This window comes from Sarcophilus harrisii, chromosome 3 (assembly GCF_902635505.1).
Source record: "Sarcophilus harrisii chromosome 3, mSarHar1.11, whole genome shotgun sequence".
Lineage (NCBI taxonomy): Eukaryota > Metazoa > Chordata > Mammalia > Dasyuromorphia > Dasyuridae > Sarcophilus > Sarcophilus harrisii.
Window position 1 is genome coordinate 483,300,900 of NC_045428.1, and position 22,838 is coordinate 483,323,737.

Here is a 22,838-nt window from a genome sequence, read left to right on the forward strand (position 1 = left end):
CTAGATGAAATCCAATTTTTTTGATGAGGAATAAGATGAAGGTAATTTTGCCCAAATCCATGAGACTAAAGAAAAGGAAGGAGAAAGAATAAAGGAGAGGATAGATATGAAGAGAAGACTATATAGGTAGGTTTCTCAGTTGAGGCAGGAAGCTAAGATGAGTTGAAATGATGCTACAGAAAACATGAAATTGGCCTAAGTATGTTGAGTTCAGGATGATAGAAGGAAAGTTAGGGCAGAAATGAATAATGAGACAGGTTGTTAGGTTTCTGCAAGAAGATATATTGGGGGGGTGGGAATACAGTACACTGGACTAGAAATAAGATGATCTGGACTTTGCCACCAGCTAGCTATGTGAGCTTGGATGAATCATTTTATTCTCCAGGCTCCAGTTTGTTGATCTGTAAAATGAGAGAATTGGATTAGATGAGCTGCAAGACTCCCTTCTGCTGTAACATTCTTATATATAGCTGGCTAAAAGAAGCAATCTATAAAAGCTAGTGGTCAGCATTTCAGCACCAAAATTGTGTGTTTGTGTGTGAGTGGGGAAGGAGTATTAAATATGTCTCATAAAGAACATTGTTGAAGCCACAGAAATACTTTTTGTAGATGAATTTTGGTTTTGTGTCAGTCATTTCTGGAAATAAATTCCATTCCCTCTCATTCTAGATTGAAATAGTTAAGCAATAATGTTGGATTCAATGACCATGACTACAATGTATACAATATTCCACTCCAGTAGTCACAGTCTCCATTATGAAAAGAGGAAGATATGTTTCATTGTCTGTTCTCTAGGACTGTTACTGGTATTTCAGTTACTCAGAGTTCAACTTCCTTGTAGCTATTTTTTTATTTACATTGTCACCGTCCTACATTGTATAAATTAGTCTTCTGCTAACAGAGTGCTGTTACATAGTTAAAATCTTTCAGTCCTTGCACAATGAATAGATAGTCAAAGAAACCACAAACTCTGAGGCCATTCACAAATTTTTTTTCCTTTGTCCTCACATCATCATACTTCATTGACCAAATGGACAAAGCAAAGGAAGAAAAGAGTGGTCTTTCTGTGTTAAGGCACTCCCATACATGTCTTTCATCCTTAGGTTCTCATTTTACCTCCATGATCTATTAGGATACTTCATTGTACTGTTACTAGGCAACTTGTATTTGTGCTTTGGATGGAAGCAATCTCTCTCCTCAACCTCCAGCCAAAGTTGGTGATGTGGGTGGAGAGCAGGATCCATATTACTTCACTTGTAAGAAGGTTCATCCTGGGACCAGTGTTACTATTCTAATTAATTACTTGGGTAAAGTAGATCATTCAGATTAATGTGGGGTAATGACACAAAATTGTAGGGGGTGCTTGTTGCCATCACAAAATAATACAAATAGAATTATCCCTAGTGCATTTTTTGTGAAATATGATTTATTAAACAAGAAATAAAATTCAAATGAAGAGACAAAGAAAAACAGCACACCACGTGGGTTTCAGCAAACATCACAGTGCAAAAAAGGTCATTGTGAGGAATAAATTCAATAAATGAACAAGGTAACCCTGTTTTTTTACAAATTTAATATGATCCTGGGATATATTGAAGTGATATTGTAGCACTCAAAGCTTGGTCAGACATTGAAGATGCCAAGGTTATCCACTGAATCCTGGACTATCATCAGTCCTCCTGACTTTTGTCTTGCCACTGGACTTCTATGACCCTGGAAGAGATAATGAGGCTGATGACTATGCAACTGTATCTCACTTCAATCTAATTCTCATGCACATCAAGACATCACCCTATCATGTCATTAGTCCTCTTCAAAACAAAGGACAAATCACAACAATGATTCATTATTTAGACATACCTTGCTTCATGGTTTAAAAAGTCCAGTTGTTTTCAATCACAAGAACAAAGACATTTAACTAATGATAAGATACTTTTAAGAAAATCAGAATTTCAGAGCTGACATAGAGACACAGAAATAATCCAAGCTGATATTTTTATTTTGTGGATGAAGAAACAGAGACCTAGAGCATAAATAGCTTACCTGAAGTTATAGGTATTTAGAAAATCTTATCTGTCAAGTGTGAATAAGGTGATGAAGGGAAGCCAGGTAAATCTTTATTGATAAAAGCTTGAACGCCTGAATGATAGTTTCTTTTGTTTACATATAGGTTGTAGAGTTGTAATGGATATCATCATAGAATAATAGAACAGGAGCTTAAACGTATTCTTGAAAACCATCAAATCCAACTTCCTCATCATACAGTTGAGGAAAATATTGTTGAAGGAAGTTAAAACTCTAAGGTCTCCACATAAGAGGTGAGATTTAAACCCAAATCTATCTATAATCCAAATCTTCATATGATAAGTGAGGAAACACAGTGAGGTTAAGTCACTTTTGTTAAGTTAGTTTTAAGTTAGTTTCAGGGCACAAATACTGTATAAAAGGTACACAGGAAGCCTGCTTTGAGAAGTTCAGAAACACTGAACGTTTTCCTCCCAGTCCTTCCCAATATCATTCCCACTGATCTTCCAGATTAAATCTTCCCTCAGAGTTATTTTGGCAGTTAAGAAATTATTTCCTAGACCAATGTACAATATACTAACCCTTTTCTCTACTTACTCATTAAGGGAAAGAAGGCCTTCAAGTAATATGACAAGGGCATATAGGTTTTCATGTTGTTGTTCAGTCAGGTCCAACTCATCCTGACCCCATTTGGAGTTTTCTTGGCAAAGATACTGGAGTGGTTTGCAATTTCCTTCTCCAGCTCATTTTACAGATGAAGCAACTGAGGCATACAGAATTAAGTGATTTGCCCAGGATCACACAATTATTAAGTATTAAGTATTAAGATTTGAGCTCAGGAAGTTGAGTCTTCCCTATTCCAATCCCAGTCTTCTTTCTATCCATTGTGCTACCTTTCTGCCCCAAGTTTTCATGAGGTCAAAAAAATTCTGAGCAGAGGTTACTGCCAAGGAAGGCATGCCCAGATAAAGTGTTCCAATAATTTTTCTCCTTCTGTCCCAGGGACTAAAGGAATGGTAGCAAGAGAGAAGTAGGCAGTAGGGGTGGTCTAGAGTTTTTGCTCAGGATAGTTTTAATGGTTCCAAAGTAATTTGCCAGTAGAAATTCCAATGGACTCATTAAGCGATGGGCTCACTAAGTGAAGGCCCCAAAGTCAGACCTACCTACCCTTGAAGTGCCATGACACTCAGTCCATTTCTTTGGGGTGGAGGTAATACAAGAAAGAGCCACAAATCAAGATTGGCCTGAGCAGTAGTACTCTCTTCCTATTATCTTGACCTTTTTGCAGGTTAATATCTCTGAGGTCCCTTTTATACTGTCTATCTCGCTTCCTATTTGGAGCATCTTGCACCCTCATTGACTCTACCCTACACAGACTGGGCATGCTCAGTTGCTGGATAGGCTTTGGTCGTCCAGTGGGAAGCCTTTGCACTCGCCGTGCCTGTGTCGGCTCCCTCCCCGCCAGGAGCCACCCAGGTTGCAGCCCAGCTCTGCTCTCCTCAGAATGACCCAGATTCTCGCCCCCGCCCAGCCTGCCTGGATCCAGTGCGGCATCTGAGGCGGCTGCTCTTCTCGTGCCTGGGGCACCCGGTGACAGAGTTGTTCTCTGCCGCTGCCACCGCGGAGAGCGAGCTGCTTAGAGAAGGCAGCGAGAGAGTGTGCAGTCTGGAGAGGCTCGGGAAGGAGGGATGGAGACAGGGCGGCCGCCCTATGGGAACAGTTTAACCTGCGGCAGCCGCCAGAACACAGGTGAGTGCTGGTGCTCTGGGGCCCAGAGCTGGGGAGGAGGGAAGAAGGCAACAGCAAGGAGGCGAATGCCCAAGAAAGAGAGGAGACGAGGAGGGGGGCGGGGAGAAGAAAGGAGCTGCAGTAGAACTGGGACGCAGCACAAATCGCAAACTGGGTGCTGGAGAAAACATAATAGGGTGAGAACCGGGTTTCTGAATGGGATGGGTGGGGTAATAATGCATTGGGTTTATCCACTCCGCAGACTGCCCTAGCAGGCAATGTCTAGCACCCTGACACTTCCAAAGAGCACGCACTCGGTTCCCCCAAATGTTGTCTGCAGGTTGGGGTGCCAGGTTGTTTCCAGTTCAGCCAGAGTGCAAGTCGCCTAGCGACAGGACACTAAAGGATCCTGAAGGGGAAGGCGGGGTGTGGAGACAAGAAGAGATAACAGGGTAAAAGGAGGGCAAGGGGGCGTGGCCAGACCCAGGGTCCCTCAGCACCCCCTCTTCCCTAATCAGAGGTTTGCCAGGCTGCTGAGTTCACCGGCAGTTGGTGAAGGAAATCGGGAAGCTAATTGGCTTCTAACCCTCAAGCTTGTAGTTTCTGAGGTTACCTGCTTAAAGAGTTTCAAGGCTGAAACTACCTGCTGGAAATGACATCTCTTCTTTCCTAGGGCAGATAGAATTGGAAGAAGCTTGTGAGTAGGGCTGGATGACTGGTCCTTAAAGCAGGGATGTGTGTTTGGGAGGGATTGTGTTTTATTATTGGGTGTACGTGTTTTTAAAGTATAGGTGTCGGCATTGCTTTACTCACAGAGGAATTGCTAATCCTGTGTTGCATCCTGAAAGACACCTTATAAATATTGAGGAATGCCCTCTCTACCTTTCTGTAAGAGTTTAATCAATAGACTTATGCCCATTTTTCTGCACTGAATAGTCAGGATCAACTTCTCCCCAGAGCTGTCAGCTCTCTGAATTCGGGGAAACTCCTAGGTTAAGGAGAGGGGGCTACTGCTTACCAGTAACCCTCTCCTCCAAATCCCAGCCTAATAGGCAAATTAAAAGGAGGCAAGTCTTGGGCTCATCTCCAGGCTCTGCTCCGTAGCTCCGCAGTGTGTGCGTGTTTGTGTTACTAGCTTGACAACCGTCCTTAACAGGAGCTACCAACATGGTGGAAAGCAGGTAGTGTGTGGTTGATGTTGCTGACTAGACGAACATCTTTCTTATGCACGATTTTCTTTTGATATCATATGGTTACAATGTGACTAAGTCATATTCAGCTCAGAAGTTGCTCCACAGTCAACCAGACAGGAACCTTCTTCAATGCAATTTTTTTTTACTTTGGTTACAGAGTCTAAATGTATTTGGACAGGAATGAGAAATGCCATCCTTCTCAGTAATTGCATGGATTGTTCTATCTAAATAGTGCAAGAAGGGCCAATTAATGCCAAGCACCTTCATGTTAGAAACAAAGGGCTGTAGGGCATATTTTCTTCTATTTGCCTTAATTTCCGTTGCACCATTGCTATGAATTAATTAGCAAACAGGCAAATGCGGATGCTCTTTTTTCTTAATGGTGGCCCTACCATGGAAGGATTTGGTTTTTCCTTTCAAAAAGGTAGGTACACAACCCCCCCCCAGAAGACCTGTGCAGAATTTTTCTATTGTGTTTGATGTTCAGTCTCTGGTTAAATATGATAATAAAGCAATAGCTCCGTCTTGACTATCAGCCCATAAATAGTTCAACCGAAATGCTTCAGTTTACAGATGCCCTTGTTAAGAGACCCATCTTCCAACAAAGATCACTGTAAATAAATGATGTGATGTTTCCTTGGCAGCTTTTCCCCCTGCCAATATGTGTATTTGTATAATATAGATCTTCAGTCTTGATAAATGAAGCTATCTTGCACACCTCCTATTGGGAAGAAAATCACTGAAATAATTTTCTATAAGAAAAACACTTGGGGTAGTCTTAGAATTATTTTAAAAACAAGAACCTTCCAAATTATTAATAAATGTTGAATAATGTAACCTTGATGAATGGCTGCTATCTAAATGTAGAATTAACAGAAAAGAGACTATACATTTTAATCACTTCATAATATATTTGGTTTTCAAAATAAGGTTTATAAAAAAAAAAAAAACTTAACCCTGTTTCTGCTTCTGAAGCCAGGAGGGTATTATTAAATAGGAATTCTGTGGAATTAGAATTGCGTGTTTGAAGAGGCCACATTCTAAACAGTGTTAACTAAAGACCTTTTTCTTAATGTATTTTCCACACAACAACTTTGTACGGCAAGTATTATTATCCCATTTTATAGAAGAGAAAACAGACTCACAGAGGAAAAGGATCACACAACTAGACCTGGTCATTGAACCCAGGCCACCTAGTTCAGAGTCTAGTATTTTCATCACCAAGCCACACTCTCCAAAAAGATATTAAAAAATAAAACAGTTCAAGTCAATAATTCAACTCAAGAACCCAAATATCTTGTCCAATTTACTTGGAGTCCTTGTGATTGGAGCCTTATATGATCAACTCCTTACTGTTTAACCCACAATCAGTCCTTTTCTCCAAGTTTTGAACTTACAAGAATTGGTTTAAATATCAGGGTCAATGCCTCCTTCCTATCACATTTGTTTTTATGGCTTGTATAGCCTCATTTGAAGTTGCCTATGGGAAATCTTAGAATATATCTTGAGCATAGTGTGTGCCTGTGCATTTACATATGTAGGTAAAAGAATCTCCAGTCCCTATACAAGCATTCAAGGTAACTATTTATATATTGAACACAGGATAGATTTTGTTACACTCCATAAAAAATGTAGAAAACACATAGAGGACTCTCAGAAACCCACAAATTATTGAGGAAAGATAGGTGAATCCTATCTTTCCTCAAGGTCTTAAAGTCTTTATATCTAGAATATAGAATCCTCTTAGAAAAGAAATTACCCCAGGATAACATTCCATTTTATTCTGTGGTTTAAACTCTTCCCAGAAAGAAAATGATTTGCAGTTGCCAGCCTTTTCCCCATTGCACCTGTGTAACAGGATAATGTAATCTGGACCAAGGACAAAATCCAGAACTTTTCTTCATATAGTAGTTTTTCTAGCCCCAAAGATCATGTGTGTGATCCTTTTTTTTTTTCTTTCTCTTGATTCTTAGGAGCTCTCTCTCTCTCTCTCTCTCTCTCTCTCTCTCTCTCTCTCTCTCTCTCTTTCCCCCAAGATTATGCTTGTCTTTAAAAGTCTGGAGTTCAGGAACTCTTGTCATTTAACCATGGGGTTCTCCCCGCTTTGGGTGCCATCTCTTAGACTGAAGGATTATACTACTTCCTTTCCAAGTCTAGAGCTAAGAATTTGAGATCAAGAAGTCCTTTTGAACCCTGTGCTCATGCAGCTTCCATGTGCCTATGTTTCAAGGGACATCATTGGCTCTTAGATGGAAAACAACTAATGCCAATCATCACCAATCTAAGAATATTGACCTAAGATTTTTTTCTTTTGTGTTCCAGTCCTGCCTTAAAAAAGGAGAAAAGTCCCTGAGTTTATGACTGAAATTTTCCATTTTAGAGACCAGAACAAAGGAGATAGCTTCTGCTATAAATGTCTTTCCCATAATAGTTTGAGTCACAAAATTCATCTGTATTCTCTTAGTTCCATTATCAACAATACCCAACAAAAGTCATTGATATAAGATCAGACTGATCAGGGAACTACCCGAGTTACCCCCAAGACTTATCCATATCCTTTTCAGAAAAGGTAACCATGAGCATGTACGCAACTTTTAAAATCCCCAAGGTCCCCTCAGCTATATCTTGTCAAAGTAAACAAAGATCTCCCCAATCAACCCCTACCTCTCTATTACTAGCAATCATCTATTTGAAGGTACTGCCATATAAGCAATCAGGTATCTCAGCATTCCTCCATACTTTCCATTTAAATCTTTACCAACTCACCAGAAACATTTTCTTCTTCCTTTGAAGGTCATGATTACATATAGGGACTTGGCTAGAGCATAAATCATTGCTAATCTGGAATTAATTTGGGCAGTTCAAACCATTACAATTGTGTTTAAATGGATTCATTTCAGTCCTTAAAAATAGGCAAATTAAATATTAATTGATGTTAGTTGCCCTCTATTTCTTTAAGGAAAATAGTTTCTATAATGTGAGTAAGTTTAATAGATGCATATGAAACATCACACACAATATGTATATAAAGCATTTTGGTCTTCAATTTTGGGAGCAAAAGTCAATCAAATATAATATTATTGCTATTTATTTGAGGAAGTGATCAGAATATATAAAGTCCAGAGATGAAATGAACTGGCATGTTTAATGCTCAAATTATGATAGCAATGATGATGATGATAGCAAACATTTATATATTATCCACTGTGTGCCAGACACTGTATTAAATATTTTACAAATATTATCTCATTTGATCTTCAATACAATCCTGAGGGGTAAGTGCTATTATTACACCATTTTAGAGAGAGGAAATTGAGACAAATGGGGTTAAATGACTTGCCCAGAGTCACACAACTAGTAAGTGCCTGGATCAGCATTCGAACTCAGATTTTTCTGATGCTAGTCCAGATTTCTATCCAGTGAACCCCCTGCATGCCTTCAAATAAATACAAATGTATTAATATGTTCAAGACACTGGGTCAAATTCTGGGTTGGTGGATTGGAGGAATGACACAATTCCTGCCTTCAAGGATCCTAAAGTTTAATTAAGGGATAGGGAATAGCACAAAGGAGAAGTCAGAAAGCAATTAAGAAGTTTTAAGGAGGGTCATTTTTAGACCTCACTTTCAGGTGTTGTATTAAAGAAGTCTTCTTGGACAAAAGGAAATTTGAACTGTGCCTTGAAGGTAGAAAGGGATTTCAACAGGTAAAAAATGTGGTGGTGATGATTTCCAGACATGGGACACTGAGAGATGGTATGTTTAATTTTGGGAATATCTGACAGTCCTTTAGCAAGTATGCAGAATGTGTATATGGAAGTAATATGAAATTTTAAGTTAGATATCTAAAATTGCTTACCATCTCATGGGAGAGAAGGAGGAAAAGAAGGAAGAGAGAAAATTTGGAACTCAAAAGAATTTTTTAAATGGCTAAAAAGTGTTTTTACATGTAATTGGGAAAAATATTTTTTTTTTTAAAAAGGGAAATTTAGGGTTAGAATTTTCAGGGCCTTAAATACCAGGTTTAGGAGTTAATATTTTTTCTTATATGCAGTGATTAGCAATTGAAGGATTTTGAGTAGCAAAATGCCAAAGTCCCCCTTATAAGCTTTAGTAAGATTATTTTGTATCTGTGGAAAGGTTGAAGAGGGGAGATACAGTAAAGCAGTAAAAAAGAATAAAGCAGTAAAATAGCAGGAGGCTATTAGAGTAGACCAGATGAGTGGTAACAAAGGCCCAAAGTAAGGTAGTGACAATATAAGTAGAAGGAGATGATAGATATCAAGAGACTGCAGATATTAAAAAAAAAAATGGATGAGACTTGGCAACTGATTAGATATGGGGAGCGGGGGAGAAGAGTGAAAAAGAGAGTTGGAGATTGAGAGCCTGTGTGACTGAGATGGTGGTGCCATCAACAGAGATAGTGGGTGTGTTGTTTTTTTCAATAGCAAATGAGGCACTGGTTTAGTCCAAATTTCCAGTTTGGTCCTGCTCCCTGTAAAGAAGATACTGATGGTAAGAAAGGGGATGCAATGTAGGATTTGCAGAAATAGTGATTTGTGGAAAATGAGCAGATGCTTATAGTACCAGAGAGTATCCATTCAGAATGAGTAAACACAGTTAGTTCTAAACATATCTAGATAGATAGATATAGATATAAACGTATGTAAGTATATCACATGCTATACTTCCGAACTACAGCACTATGTTAATAAGAGAAGGAAAATTTCAAAAAAAAAAAAAAAAAAAAAAAAAAAAAGCTGAACTTTTGTGGCTGTCCAGGCAGGAATGAACAATTAGCAAATTCATCAGCCATCCACTTTCATTTCTGGCCTCAACTCTGATAATCTGTATGGATCTCAATTCTTCTGACTCTCAGCACCTTTGATTTTATTAGTGCCCATCAGTAAATTATAGTGTATTTGATTTTCAACAAATTGTGTTTTTCACTGCAAGGATTTAGGCTCATTCCTAAGGTATTATAAGTATCACATGTTGACACATTCTAAGGAATCTTAAGCTAAGACTTATCTTAAGTATATTAAGTTAAAAGCAGAGCCTTAAGAATAACTTTCCCTAAAAATAGAAATAGACTCTTAATTCATGATTATGTTAGTTGTCTTTACTGACAATTAATGACAATTAATTTTTTGTCACTGGGGTTAGACAATTTGAATAATTTTTTCATGTCTTAGTTATACCTAGATGAAAAAAGAAGCAACCAAGACTTAATTTTGTTCAATTTGTTGATTGTATTAAAAGACATTGAAGAAATTTTTTCAAAATAAATTCATGTTCTAAATTTTACCAAAGCAAAATTTAACATGGTAATATCTCTAAGGTTAACTTAAGATAAGACTAATGCACTCTAATGAAGCCCATATCCTTTTTTAAGGAATAGCAAAAATAGGTCCAAAAAAAAGAAACTTTAGAATTAAGGGTAAATAAATATTTGTTGAGATGAATTAAGTAATATTTAAATTTTTCTGTTCCTTCCCCCCCCAACTCAGAAAGCTAATGGGAGTCAGAAAGCTAATAAGATCTATATTTTCTGTGTGACCTTGGGTGAACCATTTATTTCTTGATCCTTTTTTTTTTATTCAAAAAATGGAAGGTAAATAATTTTTCTCTAAAACACTATTTTTTACATGCATGTCTGTCTCTATGAAATAAATTGTAAATCCTGATGCTTTGTGATATGATCAACATCATTCTTAATAGGATTAGAGTAAATTTGAATGGCATCTGTATGCTCCAGAGTCTTTAGACAAAATTTTTCATATAATTTCATGGTGTTTTGTCACATTTCCCTTTTTAATTCTTTCAATGCTGAAGAAGGTAAATGCTTAAGGATTCTTATTTCTTTATTTAAAAAAAGTTTCAACAGGCCTATGTGCCAAAATTTAAAGGTCATTTGATTGTAACTTTCAATATAATTTGAAAATAATTTCTATTAGTACTAATTCTCAGAATGGGTGCTTGGTTAATTAGACTGTTTGATATAAGAATTTATGCAAATTAGGTAACCCTTAAGAGATATTCTTTTGTATAAATAATAAAAAAATTCTGTGATTTGGTCCCTGTTGATACATTGTTTTCTTTTTCTCCCCATAGATGTTGTTTAATTTTTATAAATATTTCCAATGATGCTATCCTGTGCTCCAAAATTTACCTTATTTCACCACCCAATTAACATAACAAACATTAGACTACATCTCCAGAATTAATTAAAATGTAGGCTTATTATGTTTTCAAGTGTAATTCTAAAATTCTTTTCAGAATTTAGGAGCCAAATTTGTAGTATTTTATTTTTCAAGATAAATTTTAATATCACATTTTTTAATACAGAATAAATCTAAGATTGCAGAATATGTCAGATACTTTTTTCTGAAACTTTAAAAAGTTATATCAAAGTAATTTGAAAAGAAATACATGTTATCTATAATCATTATTCAGAATTGGAAAATGATCATCAGCAATTTCACCTAGTAATCATTTTTTATATAAGATCAAGATTTTAACTCTGATTCCATATGCTTCAATTTACTACTTCATGTATTTATAATCAATACAGAATACTGTAGAATTTCGTAAAGGGGGATATATAATCATTCAGAAAAGACTCACCTAACTAATCACACAGGAAAAGCCAAATGGATAAGTAATGCCTAGTAGTAAAATTATGACATGTATTTATATGGGCAATCTATAGAGCTCATATGTACAAATAGCTTGAACACGTATCCTGAATGGAAAATGAACTGTTCTCTAAAACAAAAGCCCATCTTTTTTTTTTTTTTACTATTCATATTTTTTTTTTTTTTTTGGTAATGATCTATAGCTGGTTACAAGTGATCCAATATCATAGTACCCAAAGAAATAAAATTGTGTGTCAACTAAATTACAATGAAGAAAGCTCATGGTAGTCATGAATAGCAAATTAATTTATTTTACATATTTGTGTTTATTCTTGATAAAGAGATCATTTTTCCTTGGTTGTGAACTCCTTGAGGTCAAGGATTATGTTTTTGCATATATATACCCGTTTTTGTTATGTTCAGTGCTTAGCACAGTACTTAACACAAATTAAGGATTTAATAGTATTTGCTGACTGGATGAGATAGTTTACAGACTCTTTTGTTCTTATTATGGCAGTTGTTCTATATCAATTAAACTTCTTTAGGAAATTATTATAATTTATGTGTATGTTTATTTCTCCATGTATTACTTGCCCCATATATTCCTCTCCTTTTTTTTGAATTCTCAGTTTGAATACCTTAAGTTGGATCTGTCATTATTCATTGTCTTTTTTCTCATTTTGATATTTCCAGCTTTGCGATTTTTGCTCTTAATACGTTGGTGATCTGATTACATAGATAGCTAATTTAAACATACTCCCTATCAGTAAGGGCAGATAGGCATGGTTTGAAGTCAGGAAGATTCATCTTCCCAAAGTTCAAATGTGGCCTCAAACACTAATTAGCTGTGTGATCTTGGACAAGTCACAATCTTGTTTGTCTCAATTCTCATGTGTAAAATGAGCTGAGAAAGGACATGGCAAATCACTCCAGTATCTTTGCCAAGAAAATTCCAAATGGAGTCACAAATAGTCAGACACAACTGAAATGACTCAGCAACAACTATATCAGTAATGAATATTTTCCTCTCCATCATAATATAATCTGTTTCATTTTTTGTTATTTTGTGCTCACTTTGTCCAGTACCTCCCAATTTGTTTCTTGAAGAAAATATTCATCATGCATTGGTATTAAATTCCTACTTAAAAAGTCTTTTGATTTCCTTCATTTCTTACTTCTGAACTATATTTTCCAAAAATATTTTCTCTTTCCTTTCCTATGCCCACCTTTGCATTCAAATCACAAGTTCCAAAGAATATACTTATTTTATCTGGAGGATGTTTATCGAATTCTTCCTATAACTTCACTGTCTTATCTTCTTTAAGAGAAGGTGACTTTTAAGGAACAATTATCTTCATGGTAATAAGTTTGGAGATGTTTATCAAGAACTCTGAACTAAGCTGGGGATGTTTTAGTGTCTTTATTTCATGGATTGTAATGACATGAATTCCAATAGCCTTTGAGAATCTAGGACCAGAATAATGCTATGAAGAGGAATCAGAGTCAGACTTACGTTCCATGTATTGCCTATACTTAAGAATCAAGGAAGTGTGTCTGGTATATTTTAGAAGTAATTCCATTAAAAAAAAAGAAAATAGAAATAAAATCATTCTAGTTCATAAAGAGTATAAGGAAGCCATTTCTATATTATATTTGTTGATAATTATCTGCTAATATAATGTTTATGCAAAATATTTTTGATATTGCAAAGCAATAGAAATGTGATTCTGGAACATTCTCCTTCTGGGGTTTGTATAGAGAGGAGTTATCATATGGATAAGTGGATAAGGCTGAGCCAGAAAAGACTTGCTCACTCACTTATGGATTCTCAGGATTTCTCAATCATCAATGCTCTTCAAATTAGCTAGAATTGGGGATCCACAAAGTTTCATTTTCTGTTTAATATACAATATATGCATTGAAAAAGAAGAGATGATTTTATACTAGCAATTGGAAGAAATACATAGGATTTCACAACTAATTAGATGAGTGGAATGAGGGAATGTTTTCTTAAAAACAATTTTACTGAACATGTCACTTACAATTGATGTTTATAGATATATATTGTGTCACTGTTGAAAATTCACTTCCTTTTCTGCATTATAGTATACTGGGAAGAGCACTGAGTCAAAAGGGATTAAAATGTGGGCTCAGACATTACCTTTGTGACTTGTGCAAGTCACTTAACTGGTCTAGATTCCCATTTCCTCAATTGTAAAATGAAGTGATTGGTCTAGATAAGAGCAAAGTTCCCTTTCCTCTTTAAGTTTCTGATTCTTTAATTTTAAAAATAGAGTCATATGGATTCAAGGGAAGTTTCAGTGAAATGTTGGGTGATCATTCATTCTTCTGAAATGAAATATGAAATACATATATTCATAATTTCATTAATATGAGTACTAATGAGTACACATGTGTACTGACACAGATGGAAACTCCTCTCTATCCCCCTTAACAACTTACATCTTAAGTGTAGGTTATAATAGTCCAGCTCCTTCATGTTATATGCTCAGAAAGATGAAGCTTTATCCAAGGTGATTACTGTCAGAGCTAGGTTTTGAATTCCAGTCCTCTGACTCCATATTTATTGCTTCTCCATTCCTCTGTACCATAGCTTCATTTTAATATGTTAGACTAAGAAATGTTCAAAGCAATATAACCTACAACCCAGGGGTTACTAGAAATGAGAGCCATTGTAACCTGAGTCAATATGACCTAAATGAGATAACCTTTACCTATTGGAGTAGAACACAGTGAGTAATCCTGTACTACTCTGGTTGTTCAGGAACCAGCAGGCATTTCTGTGTTATCAAGGTAGTTTCTACCTCTCTCAACAAGGAGAAATTTTCTTTTAAAATATTCTAAAATTTTTCATTCATCCATACAATAGGGAAATGAGTTACTTATTATTTGCATTTCCCATTTATTGTATTTATTAAGAATATCTTGGTTTTGTGGCTTTCTTCCATATCTCTGCTTCCTGAATTCTCAGGATTCCTTCAAGACTCCATTTAAATCCTACATTTGCTAGTGCCTTCTCTATGATATTATCTCCAATTATATATCTTGTACCTTTGCATGTCATTTCTTCCTTTAGAATGTGACCTCAAAAACAGTTATTACATTTTTGGCTATATATGTACCCTGAGGACATAGCATAATGCTTGGTATGCAGTAATCATTTAATAAATACTTATTGGTTAGCTGAGTGTCATGGTAGACAAAATAAAAGTCAGAAAAACCTGGCTTCAAATGCCATATCTGACATCCATTATGTGGCCATAGCATGTCATTTAAACACTAAATCTGTTTCCTCATCTATAAAATGAGGATAATAATACCTGAGTAGCAAAATTCTTGAGGGTTTTTAATGAACTAATGTATAGAAACATTTCACAAATTTAAAAACCTTTGTAAATGTCAACTATTATGGGGTTTTATTCCTCTTTTTGACCTTGAAGCAAGGAATACTTTGTGTCCCAAAGCAAGGGATCACTGTCTTACTTTGGCATATCAAAAGAGAAAATAGAATTTTTTTCCTAGTTTCCCTCCATGTTTTTCTCCCATGTTTTCTCAGGTCTGTACCTTCATAGCCAGCTCTAGGGGATAAGGATATTTTCTCAAGCCCCACATGTTTGGAGCTTCCTCACAGTGAGAAGAAAAAGCAGGAACCTGGAAGTGTTCAGGCAGGCAATCAGTGGGTGAAAATGAGGTGGCTTCCAAAGAGCCAAGAAAGACCTCAAGCTCACAGAACATGAATAAATGCATAATGGGTTTGTTCTGTCCTGATTTTACCCATATAAAGAATTAAGAATCTACTAGGTAGTTTATCCTGGGCTAAAATGATACTCTTTTAACAAATATTTATTGAGAACAGTGAACAATGCTTGCCCTACTGTGAGCTTTTTTTGTTATTGCTTTTTACTATTCTCTATAGCATAGGCCTAATGAAAATAATGGACATTTATATGATGCTTTGAAACTTGTAAATATTTTATGTATGTTATCCCATTTGAACCTCATAGCAACCCTGTGAGGTAGATATTTATAGGTATCATTCTCTCCGTTTTATAGATGTCAGATGACTTTTACTGACACAGGTGATAAATGTCAAAGGCAGGATTTGAACCTTGGTCTTCTTGATGTCAAATCCATTATCCTAATGTCTACTCATTATATCCACAACTGCCTAATTCTTAATGGTTTGAAACTCTTCATTATCAAACCTATCATATTCTCCCTAATCATTGATGGACAATCAGAATTAGCATCTATTTTTGGAATAATATACTCTTCATACTCACTTCTTGCTCCTGAATATTATAACAATTTCCTTATATTTTTCCTGTCATATGTTTTTCTGATAGAAATCATAGTCATAAATGATATGAAGTTCTGTAAAAAAAAAAAAAAAAAAAAGACATCTCTGATTGATTTAACTTTTCCCCCCAAAGAAACAGGATATTGCAATTTTTACGTTAAAAAAAAAATCTTAAGATTAAGTTCACAACATTAAACCATAACTGAATTCACTTAAAACACACAGCAATGTGTTTTAGTGCCAATAAAGACAATCTTTTCTTAATTCTCTTTTTTTGCTAGGTGAGCTATTTTTAGCCTTGCTTCAGAGAGATAATTTACTCTTCTCTTCTTTCTCCCATGAGAGTAACATACAGAATGGAGGAGAAAAGCCTCCAGAAAACCCAGAAAGCTAATATACTTTTACTGCAGAGCAGAACTAAGCTTCCAATTTATTTCCTGACCTCTGTTGACACCAACCTAAATTCCCAAGACTGCTAATGCTATACATTTCAAAGAGGATCATAGACTAGTATTTTTTGTCTACAACTGGGAGAAGCTTTTTATTTGTGCTTCCAGTGTCTGTATAATGTCTTTCTTAATTAATAATAAATAAATAATAATTAAACTCTTAATTAGCAAAACTAGCCATATTCTCCCTAATCAATGGTGAACAATCAAGATCATCCTCTATTTTTGGAGCAATATTCCCTTTTCATATTCACTTCTTGTTCCTGGCCATTATGACAATTTTCTTAGACTTTTTCTGCCATATATTTTTATGATAGATATCATAGACATAAACAACATGAGGTCCTGTCAAAAATAAAACAACATAAAAAAACAAGCCCTGGTTAATTTAATTCCCCCCCCCCAAAAAAAAGAAAGAAACAGGCTATTGCCTGTAAGGTAAGAACGAGAGAGTATCAGAGTTTAGCCCTGGAGACTTCTTTATGAATGAATGCGTATGTTATTGAGTGGGCTGGATAACAGGTGCAGAATTTGCATAGGTGATTAGTGTATTCATTATTCAAAGATTTTTTACAATATTGCTTGCTTTCCCTCTTTGCAAGTAAGATGACTAAATTTAGATAAATCCAGAATTTTTATATATGGTTGGTTCACAGGAAGCTAGGTGGCACAGTGAATATAGGATTGGACCTGGATTCAGTTCAAATCCTGCCTTACTCATATCTTGAACAAGACTTAACTTTGGTTTGCCTTAATATCCTCATCTGTAAAAAGGGGTAATAGTAACACTTTCCTATGAGGGTTCTTATAGAGAGAAAATGAGATAATATTTGCACAGCACTTTGCAAATTTTAAAGTGCTACATAAATGCTGCTGTTACTCTTATGGTACAAATACTGGTAATTCATCCAAGTTCTTCTCCTCTTCATTCAAAATAGCTCAATGAATAGGATCTGCCTTTTTGAAATGGATACTGTGCTGCCCTGAGTTTTGCAGTCAATTCCCCATTTTATTACTGTCCAGATCTGCTGTATTTGAGCAGGCCTATTTATTCCTTCTTTAGTCCTGCTTCCTGCTTAATTAAAAAGAAAAAAAAATCTCTGCATGGGAGGAGTGGTTCACAGCAGGGGAAAGAGGATGGTTCTTATAAAAACCAGTTTCTTGCTAGAGCCATCCTCTATTCAACCACCAAAAGGATTTTCCTCAAGCAAAGGTCCATCAAATCACCTCTCCTGCTCAATAAACTCCAGAACTCCCTCCCTATTGTTTCCAGCTATTAAGAACAAATCCTCTACTTGACATTCAACCTCTTTGCAACCTCATTCTTCCTACTTTTACAACCTACTTATACCTTATTCCTTGACATACTCTTCTTTTCATTGACATTGGTCTCCTTTCCCTTCCAAGAACAAAACAATTTATCTGCCTGTCTCAGGCCTGAAATGCTCTCATTTCTAGTTTTTACTTTCTGGCTTCCCTGACTTCAAATATTCTCTTTTACAAGAAGCTTTTCCCAACCCCTCTTAATTTTAGTGTCTTCCTTCTCCTAACTTATTTTCTTTTTGTCTTGTATAAAGTTTTTTGTATATATTTATCCGTTTGTTTTCTTTTCTTCCATTAGATTATGATAGCCTTCCTTCCGTTAGATTGGAGGGCAGGGTCTGTCTTTTGCCTCTTTTTGTGCCATAGCACTTAATCCAATACCTGGAACATAATAGTCATTAATACCTGTTTACAGACCAACTAGAGTGATATACTTTTTTGTTGAAACTGTCAGCAACTAGTTCCTTGAAAATCCCTGTAAACTTCCACTATTTTATAGTTATGTTCTCTGGGGCTAATCAGTATAAATCTAATCCTTTTTTCCATATGACAACATTTTAGCTATTTGAAGGGTCTTTTCAAGTCATTATTTTCCAAGATAATTTGTCTTTTTTTCAACTCTCTGCTATAAAAGAATAGTACTATATCAAAAACAAAGTGATCCTTATCATTCTTTTGCATTCCTACATTTCTGCTTCACAGAAATATATAGATAGATAGATAGATATAGATATATTTCAATTTTTCCAGATCCTAAAAGAGAAAGATTGCATATTGTATATTGGAATGCTAATAATTCTGTAATATGCAATATATGTGATCTAATAATATTATTAGAAAGTTATCATTTGGTATCATGACAAAATATTAAAATTGTGTCTCATAAACCAAAGAATTTCCCAAGATGCTGTGCACCAAATGTTAGCCTATTTATTCTAGTGAAAGGTAGATATTTATTCCATTGACATAACAGCTCTTAATCTGTGGATCCTGCAACAAATTCCCAGATATAAATTAGACGTATGTGCAGTTCCACATTTCAGATTTGCTTCCAATAATCTCTGCTGTTTTAATTTTCATTTAATGTAGCTTTTGCAAGTTTTTCCATGATTTTTCTAATTAGCTTGTCTGCCAATTCAAAACTTCATTTTAATAGTTCCCACCCCTGTTTTCTGATATCTAAGTGTGGATCTATGTCTAGGATAAGAGGGAATGTCTCAAATTATTTAAAAAATTGATTTTAAAATCAAAACGTATTAACAGTAGTTTAAAAACTGACACATGCTACATAGCAGGGCTTCCTAAACTTTTCTACTCATGATCCTTTTTCATCCAAGAAATTTTTACATGACCCCAACTCAAATCTGAGCCAAGGTGTTTCTGGCTTTCACACTTGCTATATATTCAGAATCAAAGCTGCAATGAGGTCACGTGATGTAAGATAGGCAAGTGCTGCCAGAAATACCTTGGATTCATTACACATTTGATTTTGAATTAATTTTTGGTCGTTGTGTTCAGAAACCTTTCACCATTGCCAAATTTTTTGACTCCCACATTTAGTTACATGACTCCATATATGGGATTGCAACCCAGAGTTTTAAGAAGTTTTGCTATTTAGCACTTGTTTAAAAGATTGAAGTATTGTAACATCAAACAAACGAGAGTTCAAATCAGAATTACTCACTGGGGATATTTAGTTTATAATCAATTTTATTTTTGTGTGCAGATATTAGTCATGATTAGATTATGCCATGTCAAAAAAGCTAGGAGCATAAATCAGTGACAAAATCAACAGGAGCCCCAAATCTCAGTATTAGGAAGACACAAGCCTGTACCTCAGCATGAATAATGTCTATGGCATATCTGACAAGTTATTATCCAATCCTTGACATAAATGAAGTTCCCTCCAAAATGAGGAAACCCATTACCACCCAGGGAAGCCCGATCTAACATCCACAGAGGTCTGTTAAGACATCCTGTACATCAAGCTCTAAGCTGTCTTTTTATCAGCTTCCTAAATTTATGTCATCTGCCAATTTCATAAATATGTTGTCTAGCACTTTTCTCAAGGCATTAATAAAAAAAAACTGTTCTGCAGCACTGAACCTAAACACAGATCCCTGAGATACTCTCCTGGAGACATCATTTAAAGCTGACATTGAATCATTAACAACTACTCTTTGGACCTAACTACTCACCTGATTTCATATCCACCTAAAGGCATTATCAAATTCAGTAATTTCAAACTCAAATAGAAATAGGTTTCAGAAATCAAATATAAAAAAGTCTTGCCGGCCACTTATTGACTTAGAAGTCAACACATGTTTTTATGTTTCTTTTTATGTTTACAAAGCCATATATTAAGATAAAATAGGAGATACATTTTCATCTGGTTTGGGTGCACTTAGGAATATTGTGAGCAGCATGTGACTTGTGGGTTAATATGTTTAACTTCTTTGATCTAGACCATACCAATCCAGCTTTCACATCCATCAATCCAGAATCACATCAACAGATATACCAGGCATTATGCTAGGTACCATGGATGCAAATACAATAAATAAAGCAATCCCTCCTCAGAAGGAGCTTACATTCTAAAGAGGGAGAACACAAAGTCATATAAAAATGTAAATTTTTTTACAACAAAATAAGTATTTGTTGTTGTTCAATCTTTTTAATTTTGTCTGACTCTTCATGACCCCATTTGGGGGCTTTTCAGGCAAAAATACAGATTGGTTTTCAATTTCCTTCTCCAGCTCATTTCCTAGATGAGGAAACTGAGGCAAACAGGATTGAGTGACTTGCCCAGGGTCATACAGCTAGAAAGTGTCTGAGACCGGATTTAAACTTATATCTTCCTGACTTCAGCCTGGTGCTCTGTCCACTGTACCACCTAGCTGTATAAAAACAAATAAAAAGTAGTTCAATACAAGATAAAAGATATTTTGTCAAAGCCTTTGTTAAATTCTACCAGGGGTCCTCAAACTTTTTAAATAGGAGGCCCGTTCACTGTCCCTCAGACCGTTGGAAGGCCGGACTATAGTAAAAACAAAAGCTAAGAAACTTCATAGCCCTGGGTGAGGGGGATAAACATCCTCACCTGCTGCATCTGGCCCACAGGCCATAGTTTGAGGACCCCTACTAGACAATAACAGCATAATAATAATGATAACTATCATTTATATAGTGCTTTAAGTTTTTGCAGAATACTTTACAAAGATTCTCTCATTTTAACCTCATAACAATTCTGGGAAAGAGGTTCTAATATTTTACAGTTGATGGATGTTAAATGACTGCATATAGGCACATAGCTAAATGAGAGTCTGAGGTCACAATTTGAACTCAGAATTTCCCCACTCTTGTCCCAGCATTCTAAACTATTGACAGTATATAATTCTTCTGATGTAACTTTCTATTAATCTTGACCAAATAAATAAATAAAAGTGATGATCTGACTTGTTCTGGACAAAGTCTTTCTAACTCTCTGTGATCATGACTTCTTTCACCTGACAGGAATTCTAAATAAGGCACAATAATTTAAAAGAAAAAACATTTTTAGCATAGGAATTCAAACTAGAAAGGTATTTATTCTTCTTGATCTAGCTTTCATTCTGGGATGTGTAAAGTAACCAGGAGGTACTTTAATTCTATCAAGACACTGAATCTCAATGCCATATTACCAAGGGTTGGAGGAATTACAACCTCCATCATACCACAAGGATAAATTCCCATGTTGCCTTATCAATAGGTAGTTTCCAGAAACAACTCCCCTCCCCAATCCCTATTAACTGGAATACACAGCCAGTCCAGATGACCCTAAGTAGGATACCAAGGAATCCTTCAGTTGACCTCTAGGATTAGTTACTGTACTGTAATATTAGTACCAATTTGTATAGAAGTATTTTAGCCAATGTAGGACAGTGCTACTAGATATTATTATAGGTAATAGAGATACTTATTGTATAATCATGTTCCTTTAATTTAAAAAATGCTTATAATTTTCCATTTCAAAAAAAATGGGGTTTGCCTCAGAAATTATCTATGTTTCCTAGGACTAAGCAATAGGAAAGGAAAAGTATAGTTCATATGGCACTTTGTAGTGATTTTTTAAAAGAAAAAAATTTTCAGGAATGTGTAAATAGAGTATGATCTAGAAATGGAAGAGTACAGGAAATTTAGTTAAATGTTTTCATTGATTAGAAGTATGGAATGTGATATTGTCTTTGGTTTCAGATAGTATTTATTCTCATCCCAATTAAAATGTGGCTCCAAGGTTTAAGTATCCCCTTGTTTTATCAGTCTTACTAACCCATGACACTGTATGAATCTTATAAAAATAACCTTATTGTTCTCTATGCCTTTTTAATATGGTTAAGCTTTACTGATTTTTATTTGAGCTCAAAGCACTTTTTCACAGCCTCCTATCATCTTTATGAAGTATTCATCAGGAAGGAAATCAGAGTTTTACAGAGTGAAATGTAATAAACAAATTACACAAAGTCACCAAGTTCATAGGATCTGCATGCTTCAAGTGACCTTAAGTACAGAGCAATAGGGGCATCTAGATGGTGCAGTGAATCTAGAGCACTGGTCTTGAAATCAGGAGGACCTGAATTCAAATCAGACCTTAATACTTACTAGCTATGTGACCCAGAGCAAGTCGCTTAGCCCCAATTGTCTTGCACCACCCCCCTCCAAATGCATACCCATGTTTGAGGCAGTTAGCCCTTTTGGTCAGAGCACTGAGCTAATGAGGCTAACGTCATGGATTTGATTTCCTTATGGGACAATTAGCTCATCTGTTATGTGATCTCAGATTGTACTCCTGGGCATATCTAGACATTTTTCTGTCAATCATGACAAGTTCAATAAAAGATTATACTAGGATTATTTGAAAAAACAACTCAATGTTTATATTCTATTAAACTTGTCCAGAAACACAAGTTGTCCTGAAATTTATTCAAAGATTCTATAGTTTATGGAAATTGTCAAGAAACAGCAAATAGTTATTATCCACTTAGAATATTCTGAGAGAGAATCTGGCATAATGGAGATGAGGTCTGACCTTAGAATATAGAAAGTTTTGGTTCAAGACTTTTTATGTAATAAATATGAGCTGCATAAACACAGACAAGGGGGTTAGTTAAATTCTCAGTGCTCAA

General features: G+C 35.5%; 1 protein-coding gene across 3 annotated transcripts in view; it reads left to right on the plus strand.

Moving 5' to 3' along the window:
• The first annotated feature begins 3,410 nt into the window (after window positions 1-3,410).
• Window positions 3,411-22,838, plus strand: part of ELMOD1 (ELMO domain containing 1) — a 72,929-nt gene continuing 53,501 nt past the window's right edge. For 2 of the 3 annotated variants that reach the window (XM_012545045.2, XM_031961094.1), the window contains exon 1: window positions 3,411-3,774. The gene's annotated coding sequence lies outside the window, so the exon portion shown is untranslated. Of the gene's footprint in view, window positions 3,775-4,280; window positions 4,451-22,838 lie in introns of those variants that run through there. The other variant, XM_031961093.1, reaches the window with a different exon arrangement.